The sequence below is a fragment of the Ornithorhynchus anatinus genome, chromosome 12 (assembly GCF_004115215.2).
Source record: "Ornithorhynchus anatinus isolate Pmale09 chromosome 12, mOrnAna1.pri.v4, whole genome shotgun sequence".
NCBI lineage: Eukaryota > Metazoa > Chordata > Mammalia > Monotremata > Ornithorhynchidae > Ornithorhynchus > Ornithorhynchus anatinus.
This window is the reverse complement of record NC_041739.1, coordinates 2,560,264-2,579,959: the sequence shown is the minus strand read 5'-3', so window position 1 is coordinate 2,579,959 and position 19,696 is coordinate 2,560,264. Positions and strand designations below refer to the sequence as shown.

Genomic DNA, 19,696 nt, shown 5'->3' with positions numbered 1-19,696 from the left:
TCCTCGACGGGCTAAGTTAATTACGGGCCCCCAGCAAACACCCTATTGAAAGCTCTCAGGTGAAATATATCTTCTCCGAGGTCTCTCCTTTCTATCGTTCGGACGTATTTCCTGCTATTTTAAGACTATTCAGTGCTACCAATATACTTTGACAACCAATTATCTCAGCATGTATTTGCAGTGTATTTTAACTATAATGCTTTTTAAAAAGCTTAAATTACAAAAACCCAGGCTTGGCTTAATTGATCCGACGTGCATCGTGGATTCGACCGAGCCGGGCCTGGGACGGCAGAAGCCGGTGTCCGAGGGGCGGGGAGGTCTGGGGGAGGCCCCTGGGGTCTGCCTGCCGTCCGAGCCGCCGAGGGACGTCCGTGCCCCCACGATGGAGGGCCCCCTCCCAGGCTACTCTTTTATGGTATCTGTTAAGCGCTTACTGTGTGCCAGGCACTGTTCTAAGCGCTGGGGTAGGTACAAGTCAATCAGGTTGGGTACAGCCCCCCTCCCACATGAGGATCACAATCCTAATCCCCATTTTACAGCTGAGGTAGCTGGGGCACGGAGAAGTGAAGTGACTTGCCCAAGGTCACCTGGCAGGCGAGGGGCAGTGCCGGGTTTAGAACCCAGGAACTTCTGACGCCCGGGCTCATACTGATAATAACGATGTTGGTATCTGTTAAGCGCTTACTATGTGCGGAGCACCGTTCTAAGCGCTGGGGGAGATACAGCGTCATCAGGTTGTCTCACGTGAGGCTCCCAGTCTTCATCCCCATTTCCAGATGAGGGAACTGAGGCACAGAGAAGTAAAGCGACTTGCCCACAGTCACACAGCTGACGAGGGGCAGAGCTGGGATTCGAACCCGTGACCTCTGACTCCCAATGTCTGTCTCCCCCTCTGGACTGTAAGGTCCTTGCGGACAGGGAATATGTCCGATTATTGTTATAGTGTAAGCTCCCACGCATTCAGTACAGTGCTCTGCACACAGTAAGCGCTCAATAAATACCATTGAGTGAGTGATTGAATGAATGAATCTATCCACTGGGCCAAGCTCTGGGGGAGAATAATAACAATGATTATGGCATTTGTTAAGCGCTTAACTATATGCCGGGCACTGTACTCAGCGCTGCGGCGGATACAAGCAGGTCGGGTTGGACACGGTCCCTGGCCCACGTGGGGCTCACGGTCTCAATCCCCATTTTCCAGATGAGGTAACTGAGGCCCCGGGAAGCGATGTGACTTGCCTTTCCCTCTCCTCCGCCCCGGTCCCCGTCCCACCCCCTCGGCACCGTACTCGTCCGCTCGACCGTGTATATCTTCATCACCCTGTTTATTTTGTTTATTCTGTTTAATGAGATGTACGTCACCCCGATTCTATTTAGTCGCCATTGTTTTGATGAGATGTTCTTCCCCTCGACTCTATCTATCGCCACGGTTCTCGTCCGTCCGTCTCCCCCGATTAGACCGTGAGCCCGTCAGCGGGCAGGGACCGTCTCTGTCTGTTGCCGACTTGTCCGTCCCAAGCGCTTAGTCCGGTGGTCTGCACATAGTAAGCGCTCAGTAAATACTATCGAATGAACAGCTGACAAGTAGTGGAGTGGGGATTAGAACCCATGACCACTTACTCCCAAGCCCGGGCTCTTTCCACTGAGCCACGCTGCCTCCCCTAAAGGAAGGGACAGGTCTTCTGCCAGCCCCTACGGCCGGTGGAGAAATTCATTCAGTAGCATTTATGGAGCGCTTACTATGTGCAGAGCACTGGACTAAGCGCTTGGAATGGACAAAGCGGCAACAGACAGAGACGGTCCCTGCCCACCGATGGGCTTACAGTCTAATCGAGGAATGGATCTGGCCCCCCACCTGCTGTGAGTGGGACCACCCCCAACCCCATTACCCGCTCCCCAACCTACAAGCACAACACTCCAGGACTTGGAAAAAGTTCAGTCCCCTTTCTCAGATGACTGAAGTTCTAATGATTATAATAACAATTATTATTCATAATAATAATAATGTTGGTATTTGTTAGGCGCTTACTATGTGCTATTCTAAGCGCTGGGGTAGATACAGGGTCATCAGGTTGTCCCACGTGGGGCTCACAGGCTTCATCCCCCTTTTACAGAGGAGGGAACTGAGGCCCAGAGAAGTGAAGTGACTTGCCCACGGTCACACAGCTGACAAGTGGGCAGCTGACAGGGGAAGCAGCGTGGCTAAGCGGAAAGAGCCCGGGCTTGGGAGTCGGAGGTCATGGGTTCGACTCCCAGCTCCGCCACTGGTCAGCTGTGTGACTGTGGGGCGAGTCACTTCACTTCTCTGTGCCTCAGTTACCTCATCTGGAAAATGGGGATTAACTGTTAGCTTCAGGTGGGACGACCTGATTACCCTGTATCTACCCCAGCCCGTAGAACAGTGCTCTGCACGTAGTAAGCGCTTAACAAATACCAACATTATCATATTTATTCATTTGATCGTATTTATCGAGCACTTTCATTCATTCATTTGTATTTATTGAGCACTCACTGTGTGCAGAGCACTGTACTAAGCACTTGGAAGAGTTCAATATAACAGTAAACAGTAACATTCCCTGCCCACAGCGAGTTTCGTAGAATGGCTGGCACATAGTTAGCGCTTAACAAATACTAAAGAAATAAAAATAAGGGGGCAAAGTGCCAATCGGGCAGCCCCCGGCCTTTTAGGCACCAATTTTCACCTTAATGTGGGAAGCCTGAGATGATTCTGGGAGTCAGGGCGGTGCATAATTGACTTTGGTTTGATTTTTTTTTTCCTCCTTCTCCAGAAAAGGGAGGTCAGACAGTAGCTCCGACTTGAGGCTGGAAAGATCAGGTAAATCCACCGCAAAGCCAGCCTCTAACCCCTTTCCCCATCCTGCCGATGCCTGTTGCGCTGGGTCCGATTGCTTGAGGGTCGAGACTTTGATCGCTTCAGATTCTGGAGGAATAATGCGGCTTTAGCGGAGAGAGCCCGGGCCTGGAGGTCAGAGGACCTGTGTTAATGATGTCGGTATTTGTTAAGCGCTTACTGTGTGCAGAGCACTGTTCTAAGCGCTGGGGGAGATACAGGGTCATCAGGTTGTCCTACGTGAGGTTCACAGTTAATCCCCATTTTCCAGATGAGGTAACTGAGGCCCAGAGAAGTGAAGTGACTTGCCCACAGTCACCCAGCTGGCAAGCGGCGGAGCCGGGATTCGAACCCCTGACCTCTGACTCCCAAGTCCGGGCTCTTGCCACTGAGCCACGCTGCTTCCGTGTTCTAATCTTGACCCTACCATTTGCCTGCTCTGTGACCGTGGGAGATTTACGTAACTTCTTTATGCCTCAGTTACCTCATCTGTAAAATGGGGCTTGGAAATCTGTTCTCTCTTCTCCTTTGACTGTGAGCCGCTTGTTTAGACTGTGTCTGTCCTGATAATCTAGTATCTACCACAGTGTTCAGTACAGTGTTTAATAAAGGCCACAGTCTTCATCAGAAGAAACAGGAGCAGCAAGGCGTCGTGGATAGAGCACAGGCCTGGGAGCCAGCAGGTCATGGGGTCTAATCCCGCCTCTGCCACTTTGCTGTGTGGCCTCGGGCAAGCCACTTCCCTTCTCTGTCCCTCAGCTACCTCATCGGTAAAATGGGGATGAAGACTGTGAGCCCTATGCGGGACAGAGACCGTGTCCAACCCCATTTGCTTGTACCCACCCCAGTGCTTAGTACAGTGCCTGGCACATAGTGAGCACTCAACAGATACCATAATCAATTATGATTATTGTTATTATCATCATTTCACACAGAAAGAGGGACAGGGAGTTGGCTACGATCAAAGATTTCAGAAGCGCCCGCAGACTATCTCGCTGTGGGCAGGGAATGTGTCTATTATTATATTGCACTTTCCCAAGCGCTTAGTACAGTGCTCTGTACTCGGGAAATGCTCAATAAATACGATCTAATGAATGAAGTGGACATCAAGATTACATGATTTAGGGGATGGTATATTTTCCTCTTATCGCATCTGAGGGGGCGTGATGGTTGATTATCAGAGGGAGGAGTATTATTAACCTATCAATCCATCAGTGGTATTTATTGAGTGCTTATTGTGTGCAGGGCACTGTACTAAGCATTTGGGAGAGTTTACTACAATAGAGTTGGTAGACGTGATCCCTGCGTACAAGGAACTTACAGTCTACTAAGCGAGATAGATGATAAAATATTAATTTATATTAATCTCTGCCCCCACCCCCACCCCAAACCCCCTCTAGGGAGTAAGCTCACTGTGGGTAGGGAACATATTTACTCTGTTATATTTTACTCTCCCGAGCATTCATTCATTCATTCAATAGTATTTATTGAGCGCTTACTATGTGCAGAGCACTGTACTAAGCGCTTGGAATGTACAGATCCGTAACAGATAGAGACAGTCCCTGCCCTCTGACGGACTTACAGTCTAATCGGGGGAGACGGACAGACAAGAACAATAGCAAGAAATAGAATCAAGCACTTAGTACAGTGCTCTGCCCTCGGAAGGCACTCAATAAATGCCATTGATGATAAAAAGTGATGAAATAAATTACAATAAAATAAATTACAGAGAGAACCACCACTGATGAGATATTATCCCGGGTGTAAAATTCCCCCGTGAAGCATTTCTAAATTCTTTTCGTCGAGAATCAGGGAGCTCAGAACTCAGGCAAAAGCACTGATCGTTGACTCAACCCACTCAGAAAGAAATCCCATTTTATGCCCATTAGATAGAGTTATTTGCCGACTGTTGGGTTATAAGCATCATATAGTGTTTATTTGTTCCGTTGGCTTTGGAGATTTAAGTAATATTTGGAGACACATGAGTCTCTGACTTGCTTAATAAAATATATACTCAAAGGTATCGCTAGAACATTTGTTCTGAGCAGTAGGCTTTAGCAAACCGCATTACGTATTGTTATGTTTCAATTGAAAATTAAAAAAGAAAACTACATATGAGGGTAATATACAAAAAAGTAGCATTTTTTAAAGCAATAGTTGGCACAGAATTTCTTAGAAATGTTTACCAAAGCCTCTTTATAACATTATTATCATTATTTATAATAATAATACGTCTTAAGTGTTTACTATATGCCGAGCACTATACCCAGTTCTGGAGTAGATACGAGATACACCTATTTGGTTATTCTTGAAATACGTTCTTTCTTATCCCGAAAAACCATAAACAAAACTTCCATTGTGCTATTGTATTCTTTTTCAAACGAGACCTCGTTCACCCTTCCAAGAATTCTCATTTTACAGATTTCAGAGCAGTGTAATTTGGTTCCCGGCTATTAGTACTACTCTTGTGTCACAGAGTCATCAAACTCTTTTCTGTGAAAGAAAGAAGAATAAATATTTCATGGCTACAGCTTTTGAGGAACATTCTGTCTCTCAATCTTGAGGCAGTCTTTCAACATATATGCCAATCAGAAGTCTTTAACAGATGTAAAATGCATCTTGTCGACTTGTCATTGAAAAATGTAAGGATTGTGAGATGCATCTGAAATACTCAACGTGCAGACAAAAATCTGAGCATGGGTAGAAATTACTGAGCGCTTCAATCACTACTTATCTGTTCGGGCGTTTTTCTCTTTTCTCATCCTTGCCCATGCCTTTCAAGTCTCTGAAGAGCCGGAGCTTGTCAAAATACCCCCGGTCTATAATATATCTTGATAAAGAACCTCATTAATAGCACTTAGCATCGCAGGCTCACAAGCTGATGGTCGTTCTGTTTGCTTTTCCCCCCAAAGCATTTCCTGATGGCACCGGGTCTCCCGGATGTACGCCCCGTTCGCTTCAGCTGCAAATCCCTTCTTGTTCTTGTAGATCTTGTCGGGGAATTCATGGTCTAGCAGAAGGAGAAGTGGGGGAAGTGAGCGTATTTATTGAGCACCCTTCGGGTGCACTACACTGGACTAACCGCTCGAGAAAGTACAGCATAACCTAGAGGATAGAGCCTGGGAGTCAAAAGGGCCTGGGTTCTAATCCCCGCTCCCACCATTTGTCTGCTGGGTGACCTTGGGCAAGTCATCTAACTTCCATATACCTCAGTAACCCCATCCGTAAAATGGGGACTAAGACTGTGAGTCTTGTGGGACGTGGAGGGGACTGAGACTGTGAGCCTTGTGGGACAAGGACTGGGTCCAACCTGATCAGCTTATATCTACCCCAGTGCTTAGTACAATGCCTGGCACACAGTAAGCAGACAGATTACCGAGTAAAAAAGAAAAATAAACGAATAAAAGCCGAAAGGAGATCCACGTTGCTTGTCCACAAGGAGCTCGGACTCTAACCGGGGGAGGGGGGACGTGCCTAAAAATATTCACAAGTAATTTAAATAGATAATCAAGTGTACAATGAATTGGATAAGCATATTTGCACCAGAAGCTATATTATAATTATGGAATTTATTAAGCACTTACTACGTGTCAAGGACTGTTCTAAGAGCTGGGATACTTAGAAATGAATCAGGTCAGACACAATCCCTCTCCCAGATGGGGCTCACAGTCAAAATGGAAGAGAGAACAGGTATTTCATCCCCATTTTACAGATGAGGGAACCGAGGCACAGAGAAGTGAAGCGATTTGTCCGAGGCCACCCGGCAAACGATCGGCAGAGTCAGAATTAGAACACGGGTCTTCCGCCACGGCTCTCTTAAATATCTAGGTCTCGGCTGGGGCCACCCTCAGCCTATACAATCTGTCAATCAATCCATCAGTGACATTAACTGGGCAACTATTCTGCACGGAACACTGTTCTAAGCACTTGGTAGAGTGCAGGAGTGTTGCCGGCCTGATCTCCGCCCTGAAAATCCAACGGGGAAGACAGACACTGAAATCATCCGAACAGATCAACAGAAGGGGAAGCAACAGTTTTGAAACGTGGATACGAGTTAGTTGGTATACTGGGGAGTGAACACCCGAGAGCTTAAGTCGTGAGGAGAAGCCGAAGTAGAAAAAGGGAGTGTGACTGGGAGTGTGGTGAGACCTCAACCAGGGAAGGCCTCCTGGAGGAGATGTGATTTCAGAAGGGCTTTGAAGTTGGGGAGAGCAGTGGTCTGCGCACTGTGAAGGGGAAGGGAGCCGCAGGCAAGAAGGAGGAGGTGAGCAAGGGGTGGACGGTGAGAGAGACGAGAACGAGGCCTAGCGTGTAGGTTGGCTTGCGATACGAGGCTTGAGATGGGTCTGGCCCTCCGGCTTTTCCGTACCCTGACGTGGACTTTTCCCCTCTGTGAAGGCCTGGAACACTGAATGTACCCCAGCTGCTCATTCTGGATGCCCCCTTCCCCCGCCCTTGGATTCTTAATTCATCTCACTGTCTTGCCGACCGAATGATTTACTGTGAAAGAAGCTGGGTTCATTTCCCATTGATGTTGCCTAGATTTTGCTCGAAAGGAATTTGAAGCTTGGCTATTCCTGTAAAGCTCCTCCAGGAAGTCTTCCCTGATGATCACAGCTCCTCCGGTTGCCCTCAACACCACCCTTGTTTGAAGGAAGTCCCCAAAGACAGTATACTAGAGCGGTCTGTTGGAAAGTTGATGGATATCATGTATTCATTTATTCAGATTATCTGTCTCCCCTCTGGACTGTTAACTCCTTGTGGGCAGGAAACATGTCTAATACCTCTGTTATATATCCCGAAGCACTTAGTATAGTGCTCTGCACCCAGTAAGCACTCTACAGGTGCCATCAAGTGCTTCGTACAGCGCCTTGCACGCAGTAAGCGGCCAGTAAGTAGGATTAAATGAGTTGTTTGACGGATTAATATTAGAACAGACTTCGATGCGCGCACCGATCGGCCGATTCACTTACGGAGACGCAAAAGAAGGAAAGAGTGGCTAGCTTGTCGTGGGCAAGGAAGGTGTCTTCCAGCTCTTTTGTGTTGTACTCTTCCAGGTGCTTAGTACAGTACTCTGCTCATACGACCTAAATGTCCCAAGTGATGTGGTAAGGAACTCACCCCAAAGGCATCCCATTCCTGGATTATTAATAGTAATAATTATAATAATAGTGGTATCTGTTAAACGCTTACCTATGTGCCAGGCACTGTACTAAGTGCTGGGGTGGATGGTATTTATTGAATGTCATGTGCAGAGCACTGTATTAAGCGCTTGGGGGAGGACAACAGAAGAGAATTAGAAGCAAATTGGGTTGGGCACAGGCCCTATCCCAAGTGGAGCTCAGTCTCGATCCCCATTTTTAAGACGAAGGAATTGAGCCACGGAAAAGTGAAGTGACTCTCCCAAGGCCTCGGAATCAGAGGACCTGGGTTCTAATCCTGCCTCTGCCACTTACCTGCTGTGTGAGCATGGGCGAGTCACTTCACTTCTCTGGGCCTTGGTTCAATCAACCAATTAATCAATCCCATTTATTGAGCCCTTACAGCGCACAGAACATTGTACTAAGCACTTGGAGAGTACACTCTAACAATATAACAGACACATTCCCTGCCCACAACGAACTAACAGTCTAGAGGGGGAGACAGACATTAGTGTAAATAAATAAATGACAGATAGGGATAGAAGTGCTACGGTAAATGGGGCTTCAATCCTTGTTCTCCCTCCTCCTTAGACTGTGAACCTTAAATGATACCTGATTATCTTATATCTATCCCAGCATTGAGTACAGTATTTGGCACATAAATGCTTAATCAATGCAGTTACTGTTATCATTATTATTACATCAGATCTCTAGCAATATTAGGTGTGAGGGAATTGCAAAAATAACTCCCTCAAAATTCTCAGGATATTTAATAGAAACTAGGGATAATGAGCCTCTGATAGTGTGAAAACATTGGGAAAACAACATCCAAGCAGAGGTGAATTTACCTATACCTGTCAGTGAATTTATTGAGCACTAACCATGTGCAGAGCCCCGAACAATACATACACGTACTGAACACATAATTAGGTTGGGTCGTATCTACCCCGGCGCTTAGAACAGTGCCTGGCACATAGTAAGTGCTTAACAAATACCTTCATTTATCACTATCGTTATTATTACGTAAATGTAGTTTCCCTGGGTGCTCAAAAAAAGCCGCAAGTGGAGAAACAAAATCGCTTCACGATCCCCATTTGGTGGGAACTTTATATTAATTTTCAGTCAAGACATTTGAATGCAGATTAGAAGCCATTAATAAAAGTAATTTAACGTTCCGTCAAAATAGAAGGAAAAGTTTCAGGTGTTTCACCGAAATGGCAAGGGAGACGATTTGCTACAAATGGATGATTTGGGGGATTGGTTTGGGAAGTGCGTATTCTTCACAACAGGTGGCATTTTTTCCTTTTCAAAATAATAATGACTGAGATTTAGTACTTACTAAAGGATAAGCACTTTGCTAATTCCTGGGATGCAGTCAAGATAACCGGGTTGGACATAGTTCCCGTCCCACACGGGACTCTAAGTTTAAGGGGAAGAGAGAACAGGTGTTGACCCCCATTTCACAAATGACGGAACTGAGAAATAGAGAAGTGAAGTGATTTGGCCAAGGTCACCCAGCAGGCAAGTGGCAGAGAGGGGATTAAAACCCAGGTCCTCTGACCTCCAGGCCTGTGCTCTTTCCACTAGGCCACAGCGCTTCCTTTGAAGCCACGACCTCTGAGATAAGCTACCGACTCTGTTATATTGTTAAAACGTACTCTCCCGAGCACTTAGTTCAGTGCTCTGCACACAGTAAGCACTCCATAAAGGCACGGGCTTGGGAGTCAGAGGTCGTGGGTTCTAATCCCAGCTCAGCCGTGTGTCAGCTGTGTGACTTTGGGCAAGTCACTTCACTGGCCCTCAGTTACCTCATCCGGAAAATGGGGATTAAGACTGTGAGCCCCACGTGGGACAACCGGATTACCTTGTATCTCCCCCAGTGCTTAGAACAGCGCTTTGCACATAGTAAGCGCTTAACATATATCATCATTATTATCATTATTCATTCGTTCAATAGTATTTATTGAGCGCTTACTCTGTGCAGAGCACTGTACGAAGCGCTTGGAATGTACAAATGGGCAACAGATAGAGACAGTCCCTGCCCACCGACGGGCTTCCAGTCTTATCGGGGGAGACGGATGGACAAAAACAATACTAATAGTAGTAACACGTGTGGAGCTAATGATAATAGTGTTAGCAGCTAATGATGATAATAATAATGATAATAATAACGATAATGGAATGGTTCCTCGGGGAGCCATTGAGAAGAAGAAGGTCGGCTCCCCGGAGTCCAGAAGACAGATGACCGTGGCCCATCCGTTGGACGCCTCCTCTCTGCCGAGCCCCGTCCCGAGGGCCGGGCCGGAGCGGGGCCAGACGGTCGGTCCCCGCCGTACGGGGGGCGGCGGGCCGAGGCATGGGCCCGGAGGCCACCGTGCCCGGGGGCGCCCGTCAGGGTGGGGATGGCGTCTGGACTAATAATATTTATATTTATTAATGGAACTAATAATGGAATAATAATATTACTCCAGACTAATCTGGAATAATAATGAATTGTTTATTATTCATTGATGGATTCCAGTCACTCAAATGACTTCATTCACCTCCCACATAGCTTGGTGTATATTTCCTTACTACTTCATGATAAGACTGTCTTCCGCCAAGCGGAAACTCATTTGGAGGGGGGAAACACCTATTTTGAATTGGGATGATTTTCAAGCACTGGTTGCCTCTCCTTTGTCATGGCAAGACTCAGCATTCACCCTTCACCATTAATTGCCATGAATTATCTCTGTCTAAAGCCTGGATTAGCCAGGAACTGGATTCCTTGGCTCGTTTTTCCAAGTAGAACCCTGGGGTTCTAAAAGGGATTATGGCGTCACCTGATACGGGAATAATCTTGTTGAGTTAGAGCAGAGACAGCCTTTTCATTTTGCATTAAAAGCAAGCTTTCGCCACCCCAAAGGTAAGGGTGACCCTACAAAAATCAGCTCAGAGATTTATCATCCCACCGTACAGTGCCATTTCTCCCACCTGTTGACTCACTTATTTTCCTAACAGGAGATGCGTTAACGGAAGCGAGGGGTGAGAGGGATATTAAAAGCTGTAATCATTGAAATAAACCCTTCCAATGGCGCTCTCCAAGAATACGCAATTATAAATAATGGAGGGAAAGATAATATTAGAGTAACAAGATTCCGAACGAAAATGCGGAAACGATAGTCAAAGCAGCACCTGAGATTCCTCCATGCTGGCTGTTAGCGAGCCTATGATAAGAATGTCGATGGAGGACATTACTGATTTAGACCACTGGTACGGACTTTTTCCCCGACAGTGGCGGAAGTATGTTTCTCTGGTTGCCCTCCTGGATATCTCACCTAAAATTTAACACTGAGCTGGCCCACAATCCCCAAATTTTCCCTCCCGTCCCCTCTACCTCTAAAAGCTCAGATATCCTGACTCGATGACTGCATCAGCATCCTTTCTCATCTCCCAACCTCCCCGTCTCTCCCCACTTCAGTCTATACTTCACTCTGCTGCCCTGATCATCTTTCTACAAGAAACGCTCTGGGCCCGTCACTCCCCGCCTCAAAAGCGCTTGGTACAGTGCTCGGTGCACGGTGAGCGCTCAATAAATACGATTGAATGAATGAATGAATGTAGTGAATTTCTTCATGCCCCTTCTGAACCTTCTTCCTTCTTTTCCTTCTTCCTTCTTTCTGAAAATCATTTTAGGATCTGTCTCCCACTAGCTGGCAAGCTCCTTGAGGGTAGGAATTGTCCCTACTCTCGTACTTAGACCGTGAGCGCCGTAGGGGCCGTCTTTGAACTGATTAACTTGTATCTACCCCAGAGCTTAGAAATAAGTGATTGACAAATAGAATGATAACCATAATTAATACTGATAGATGGTAAGCTCTTTGAAGGCAGGACCCGGATATACTAACTTACTCTGTGAGCCCTGTGTGGGACAGGGAGTGGGTTTGGTCTGATTCACTTGTTTCTATCCCAGTACTTAGAACAGTGCTTGACACAAAGGAAGCGCTTAGCGAATGTATTACTACTGCTGCCAATCAACCAATCATTTATATTTATTCACTCATTCATGCAGTCATATTAATCGAGCGTTTACTGTGTGCAGAGCACTGTACTTACTGCTTGGGAGAGGACAACGATAAACAGATACATTTTGTTCTCTGTCTTCCCCCTTCTAGACTGGGAGCCCATTGTTGGGCAGAGATGATCTCTGTTGTCGAACTGTACTTTCCAAGTGCTTAGTACAGTTCTCTGCAAGTCACTTCACTTCTCTGTGCCTCAGTTACCTCATCTGTAAAATGGGATTAAGACGGTGAACCTCACGTGGGACAATCTGATTGCCCTGTATCTACCCCGGTGCTTAGAACAGTGCTCTGCACACAGTAAGCGCTTAACAAATATCCACATTATCATTATTATTAATAAATAGGATTGAATGAATAATTGAATGAATTTCCTGCCCACAACGAGTTTAGAGACTAGAAGCAAGGGGAGACAGACATTGAGATAAATAAGTAAATGACAGATATGTACATAAGTGCTGTGGGGCTGGGGGGAAGAGGGGGGATGAACAAAGGGAACAAGTCAAAGCACTGTACTAAGCACTTGGGAGAGTAATAATAATAATAATGTTGGTATTTGTTAAGCGCTTACTATGTGCAGAGCACCGTTCTAAGCGCTGGGGTAGACACGGGGGAATCAAGTTGTCCCACGTGGGGCTCACAGTCTTAATCCCCATTTTCCAGATGAGGGAACTGAGGCGCAGAGAAGTGAAGTGACTCGCCCACAGTCCCACGGCTGACGAGTGGCAGAGCCGGGATTCGAACCCATGATCTCTGACTCCAAAGCCCGTGCTCTTTCCACCGAGCCACGCTGCTTCTACAATACAATACGATTGTAATACAATATTGAGTACAATATAACAGAATTAGCAGACACGTCCCCTGCCCGTAATGAGTTTAGAGTCTAGAGGGGAAATCAGACTTTAACATGAACGAGAAGCCTATCGCACTGTGCTCGACCAAGTGCTCAGTTCAGAGCTTGGCAGACGGTCAGCACTCGATCGAGGCTCTTGATCGATTGACCGACCCCGCTTATGTTTCCTGCCCACACACCGTCCGAGCGGATGCCGGCCCCGCCGGGTGAAGAAGCATCTCCTTTCCATGTTTAGGTCGTATTTATCGAGCACCAACTACGTATGCCAAGCTCTGGGCTGAGCCCCCCGGAGAGAGTTCAGTCGAGTTAGTAATAGGCAGGTTGCACGTTAGACCGTATTCATATTTCAGAAGGCAGTGCGGTGTGCCAGTTTGTCTAATGAAAAAGTTCAAGTCTTTAAAACCCCTTCCGAGCACTAAATAATGATCCTCTGGAGCGTCATCGAACTTATGGTGTGGTGGGATGTGGGTCTTAATGGGAAAACAGTTCCAGAAGTAAGAAGCCAAGCCAATCCCGCTTATTTTCCTTCTGGAGTATCCCAGGGCAGACATCGGTGGCACTAGAGGATGGTAGACACCCTTTGCCAACGACGGTCACGCTACGGGCATTATGCAGATGATACAACGTGACATAATGTCTGCCCGGGGACCTGAAGATGGTCCTGTGCGGAAATTGACAGAATCTAAGGATGACGCTGAGAGGAGCCCAGCTTTCCCCCCAACACTGTGAACCCCTCTAGAATGGAAGCGTGGCTCAGTGGAAAGAGCATGGACTTTGGAGTCAGAGGTCATGGGTTCAAATCCCGTCTCTGCCACTTGTCAGCTGCGTGACTGTGGGCGAGTCACTTCACTTCTCTGGGCCTCAGTTTCCTCATCTGAAAATGGGGATGAAGACTGTGAGCCCCACGTGGGACAACCTGATTCCCCTGTGTCTACCCCAGCGCTTAGAACAGTGCTCTGCACCTAGTAAGCGCTTAACAAATACCAACATTATCATTATTATTATTACCTGTCTAAAAACTCTATTCTCTTGTACTCTCCCAAACGCTTGGTACAGTGCTCTGTGCACCGAGGCGGCATGGATTAGTGGATAGATCACAGGCCCAAGAATCATAAGGTTTTGGGATCCCCCATTTGTCTGCTGTGTGACTTTAGGCAAGTCGCTTCGCTTCTCTTTGCCTCGAATACATCAACTGTAAAATGCGGTTTTTAAACTGTGAGCCCCATGTGGGACAGGGACTGTGTCCCACCTCCCTGGCTTGTATCTTTCCCAGCACTTAGCACAGTGTCTGGCACATAGTAAGTGGAAAGAGACTGGGCTTTGGAGTCAGAGGTCATGGGTTCGAATCCCGGCTCCGCCACTCGTCAGCTGTGTGACTGTGGGCAAGTCACTTAACTTCTCTGTGCCTCAGTTTCCTCATCTGTAAAATGGGGAGGAAGACTGTGAGCCCCACGTGGGACAACCTGATTCCCCTGTGTCTACCCCAGCGCTTAGAAGAGAGCTCTGCACATAGTAAGCGCTTAACAAATACCGACATTATTATTAGTAAGTGCTTGACAAATACCATAACAATAATAATTATCATTATTATTATTCTCTGGGCCTCAGTTCCCTCACCTGAATGGAGATTGAGATTGTAAGCCCCAGTTGGAATATGGACTGCATCTAATCTGAATTATCTTGTCTCTACGCTTCAGTACACTCAGTAAGCGCCTAATATCATAAAAAAGTAAGCGCTCAATAAATAGCATCGATTGATTGAACCAGGGTGATATTTCTGAGCCGCGGGACTAGGTGGTGGGAGCTGAGGCAGAAGCAGAGGCAGAGGGAAATGCTAAAATCTACAGCCATCCGGGGCCATATCTGAATAGATGGGGTCAGGCCGGCTGTGATCCACTCCTATTAAATTTATTGATAGTATCCACAATTTATTCATTCATATCAATGTCAGTCTCCCCCTGTTGCCTATAAGCTCACTGTAGACAGGAACACGTCTACCGCCTCTGCTGTATCGTGCTCTCCCAAGCACCTAGTGCAATGTTCTGTATGCAGGAAGTGCTCCGACAATACCACTGATTGATCCGTGACTGGATCGTCCCCCAAAAAACTGGATGAATGGCCACAGACTCTATTGGCTTTGTGCCATCTCTGGGAGGCTGGAAGCTCGTGGTGGTCAGCGAATGTGTCGGTTGCATCGTACACTCCCAAACGCTTATTACCGTGCTCTGCACACAGTAAGCGCTCAGTAAATACGATTGAATAAATTCGGTGTCAGTTCTCCTCAGAGAATGAAATTCCTGACAGTGGGAAATGTGCCCTCAAATAACTCTGTCCCTCTGCTCTTTTCCCAGGAGCGGGCCACGAGGAATCACCTCGGACAGACCTAGCCCTCGGGAGCAGACACTGAGCCAACCTGAAGGAAATGCCCACCGGCCTCTGATTCACCTCCGGTAAGAACAAAGCTAGAAATCGGGGAGAAAACAGAAAAAATTCCAAGCGCCGACATTTGCGTGTTCATTTTGAATTTAGTTCCTCCTCCTTCCGGAAGGAGTTTTCGAAGCAAAGACGAAATAGTTTCCTTGGAGAAGAGGCGGGAGTGGGAGAAAGTGGGGAAGTCGGAAAAACGGTCGTTCGTCCCAATCCCCGGGCGTTTTCTTGATTTGAAAGCTCTCAGCACAGGACTCCGTTTTTCGATACCGAATGCTGAAATTATGTTCGGGTCCTTTAAAAAAAAATACTTCAGAGGGGAACTTCATTTTTTTGGAATCAGCCCTGAAAGTCGGGACAGAATGAAGAAATTTGAGCGGGGACGGGATGGGGTTGGGGAGGATAGGGCTAGGGCGGCGTGTTTCCATTTATCAAGCCAAATCTTTGCCAGCTGATTTGAAAACTAACTGGGGGGAAATCACTGTTCTCCTCAAAACACAACCAACGCCACCTGTGCTAATTGCCAGTCGGCCCTCTTGTCATCATAACTCATTTTTCATTGACAATTCAAGCCTCCCTAGGATAGCAACAAGGTTTCCCCACAACGAGAAGGGACGACAACTGTCTTTTACAATTACCGTGCAAGGTTTGCTCTCATTTCCAACTGATTAAGTCGATAGTGAACACAAGATCTAGATTCGGTACGGTTCTTGAAGGTAACCGAGAAATTAGGCTAAGCTGCAATTGGATATCTGCAGAAGGTTTCCAAACCTCTAAATAAGTAAGGTAAATGAGTTCTGTTATATTGTAATGATAATAATGATGATAATGGTATTTGTTAAGCGCTTACAGTGTGCCCCGCTCTGTTCTAAGCTCTGGGGTAGAGACAAGGAAATCAGGTTGGACACAGTCCCAGTCCCTTATAGGGCTCACAGTCTTAATCCTCATTTTACTGATGAGGTAACTAAGGCACAGAGAAACCAAGTGACTTGCCCAAGGTCACACAGCAGACAAGCGGCAGAGCCGGGATTAGAACCCACGTCTTTTCACTCCCAAGCCCGTGCTCTTGCCATGAGGCCGTGCTGCTTCTCGTGCTCTCCCAAGCACTTAGTGCTCTGATTGATCATATAATGATTGATTGATTATAGGTCGTCCCCCAAACACTAGTCCTACAGATAAATTAGAGGGGGAAGTAATAATAATAATAATAATATTAATAACAATAGCGATTGTAGTAAAGTGCTTACAGTGTGCCAGTCACTGTACTAAGCACTGAGATGGATACAAGCAAATTGGGTTGGACACAATCCTTGTTCCACATAATGATAATAATAATGTTGGTATTTGTTAAGCGCTTACTATGTGCAGAACACTGTTCTAAGTGCTGGGGGAGATACAGGGTCATCAGGTTGTCCCACGTGAGGCTCACAGTCTTCATCCCCACTTTACAGATGAGGGAACTGAGGCCCGGAGAAGTGAAGTGACTTGCCCACGGTCACACAGCCGACAGGCGGCAGAGCCGGGATTCGAACCCATGCCCTCTGACTCCCAAGCCCGGGCTCTTGCCACTGAGCCACGCTGCTTCTCGACCTACCGTGTGAGACTTCACATGGGTCTCACAGTCTTAAATCCCATTTTACGGATGAGGTAACTGAGGCACCGAGTGATCACGTTGGCATCTGGGTAGTCCCAGGGGTCCCCTCGAAGAGACTCATTGGTGAGCTGTAATAATAATCGTAATAATAACAAATAATGGTATTCGTTAGTGCTTACTATGTGTGAAACACTGTTCTAAGTGCTGAGGTAGATACAAGTTAAGGAGGTGGGACACAGTCGCTGTCCCACGTGGGGCTCATTCTCCTTATCCCCACTGTACAAATGAGGAAACTGAGGCTCAGAGAAGTGAAGTGACTTGTGACTTGTCCAAGGTCACACTGCAGACAAGCGGTGGAGCCAGGATTAGAACCCTGGTCCTTCCCACTCCTAGGCCCATGCTCTATCCAGTAGGCTATGCTGTTCTGTGTGTGTGTGTGTGTGTGTGTAATGTCCTCTAAGAAGAGGAGTCCTCATGAGAAGTTACATGGCCTAGACAAATACCAACATTATTATTATTATTATTGTTATAGTAGCTAGAACACGGGCCTGGGAGTCAGAGGTCATGGGTTCTAATCCCAGCTCCGCTGCCTGCCAGCTGTGTGACTGTGGGCAAGTCACTTAACTTCTCTGCGCCTCAGTTACCTCATCTGTAAAATGGGGATTAAGACTGTGAGCCCCACGTGGGACAACCTGATTCCCCTGTGTCTCCCCCAGCGCTTAGAACAGTGCTCTGCACATAGTAAGCGCTTAACGAATACCAACATTATTATTATTATTATTATAGTAGCTAGAACACGGGCCTGGGAGTCAGAGGTCATGGGTTCTAATCCCAGCTCCGCTGCTTGCCAGCTGTGTGACTGTGGGCAAGTCACTTAACTTCTCCGTGCCTCGTTACCTCATCTGTAAAATGGGGATTTAGACTGTGAGCCTCACGTGGGACAGCCTGATTACCTCGTATCTACCCCAGCGCTTAGAACGGTGCTCGGCACATAGTAAGCGCTTAACAAATACCAACATTATTATTCACTCTCCCTCCTCCCTGGTGCATTAGGGAGGTGCCCCTTGGATTTCAAAGTTAGCAAGGTAATAATCTTAGAAACCCCAGCCTCTTCCAGATTCTGTGCGGCTCATGTACCCACACTCGTGTGGCACTGGGAGCCCTTTCACAGAAGCCATGGAAGCACTGAGATCATAACACTGGACATAGTCAGTGACCCATCCAAGGTCACACCACAGGTCCGCGGCGGGGCTGGAGTTAGGGTCACGGGTTCCCCACTCCCAGGCCCAGGATCTTTCCGAAAGGCCTCACTGCCTCTCCTGAAGTTTACACAAGCGCTGTAGACCCCAAGAATTTCCTGGGCTTCCTGAGACGGCTCTCGCAGCTAGATCCTCTTCTCTCCCCGCTCACGACCTAACGACTGTCATCCTTCCCCGCGTTGTGATCCCGGGTGTCTGCTCCACCGTTATCGACCCCTTTCCCCGGACCGGTGACCCGTGCGGCTTGGGAAAGCGGAGTCTGTTTCGGGTTCTCGGTCAGTTTCAAACGCGGAGCGGGGAGGGGGCTGGAAAAGCTGTTACAACTGTACGTTATCCAATTTCATTAGCTGGCGGAAGGAAACGCTGTGAAAATCTGCGCTCTGAAACCCTTATGGCTTCTGCTTGAAAAGCATGTTTTGTTAAGAGCGCTTGATATGCCAAGTATGTGAAGCCAAATGTTGATGCCTTTATTAATAGTGGGTGAAAGCGTTAGGATCTGGGATATTCACAGAGTCTATTCTGTTTGATTTACAAGGTCACACGCTGGCAGTTCTGCTCATCTCGGCTGCCTTTATTTCCGATCCAAGGAGTTTTCTTATTTTGGTCTCCCTTGCCTCCTGCCTCTCTCATTTTCCTGCCCGTCCTTGGCGGGGGAAAAGATGGAAGCCCTCTCCCCTACCCCGGTCCCGCCTCCACCTCCAGCAAAATGCTGCCATTAGCTGGTACGACAAGACGTCGACATCATCATCATCCTCAGTGGTATCTATTAAGTGCTTACCGTGTGCAGAGCGTTGTACTAAGCACTTGGGACGGTACAACAAACTTGGTAGACACATTCCCTACCCACAGTGAGCTTACTGTCCAGATATCAATAGAAAATGTGAATTAGGATACGCGCTTGCTAAACTCCTCTCCCTTTTTTTTTAAATGCTATTTGTTATGTGCTTACTATATGTCAAACAGTGTTCTTAGCATTAGGGTCGATGCGAGTTTTTCGGTTTATTTTTATGGTATCTGTTAAGCGCTCACTCTGTGTCAGGCACTGTTCTAAGTTCTGGGGGAGGTACAAAGTTTTTTGTCTTTTATGGTATTTATCAAGCGCTTACTATGTGCCCGGCACGGTTCTAAGCGCTGGGGTAGATAGGAGCTCATTAGGTTGGGCACAGTCCCTGTCCCGCAAAGGGGCTCACAGTCTAAGTAGGAGGGAGAAGAGAACTGAGGCACAGAGAAGGGAAGTGATTTGCCCAAGCTCACACAGAGGTCGAGTGGCAGAGTTGGGATTAGAGTCCAGGTCCTCTGGCTCCCAGGCCCCGCTGCTTTTTCAGAGGAGATTCCTCATCTGCTGAAGTAGAGAGCCCTCATTCCTTCTTTTTCGATGATAGAGTGTGGGAAACCTTGAGAGATCTAATGGAAGGAGCATTGGCTGGGAATCGGAGGCCTTTGCCCTAATCCCGGCGCTGCCAAGTACTCTCTGGGTGACCTTGGGTGAGTCACTGCACTCCTCTGTGCCTCC

General features: G+C 47.3%; 1 protein-coding gene across 1 annotated transcript in view; it reads left to right on the top strand.

Annotated features, from left to right (window-relative positions):
• TENM3 (teneurin transmembrane protein 3) overlaps positions 1–19,696 on the top strand; it is a 956,917-nt gene that overhangs the window by 421,593 nt on the left and 515,628 nt on the right. The window contains exon 4 of the mRNA XM_039913675.1: positions 15,255–15,353. The gene's annotated coding sequence lies outside the window, so the exon portion shown is untranslated. The remainder of the gene's footprint in view (positions 1–15,254; positions 15,354–19,696) is intronic.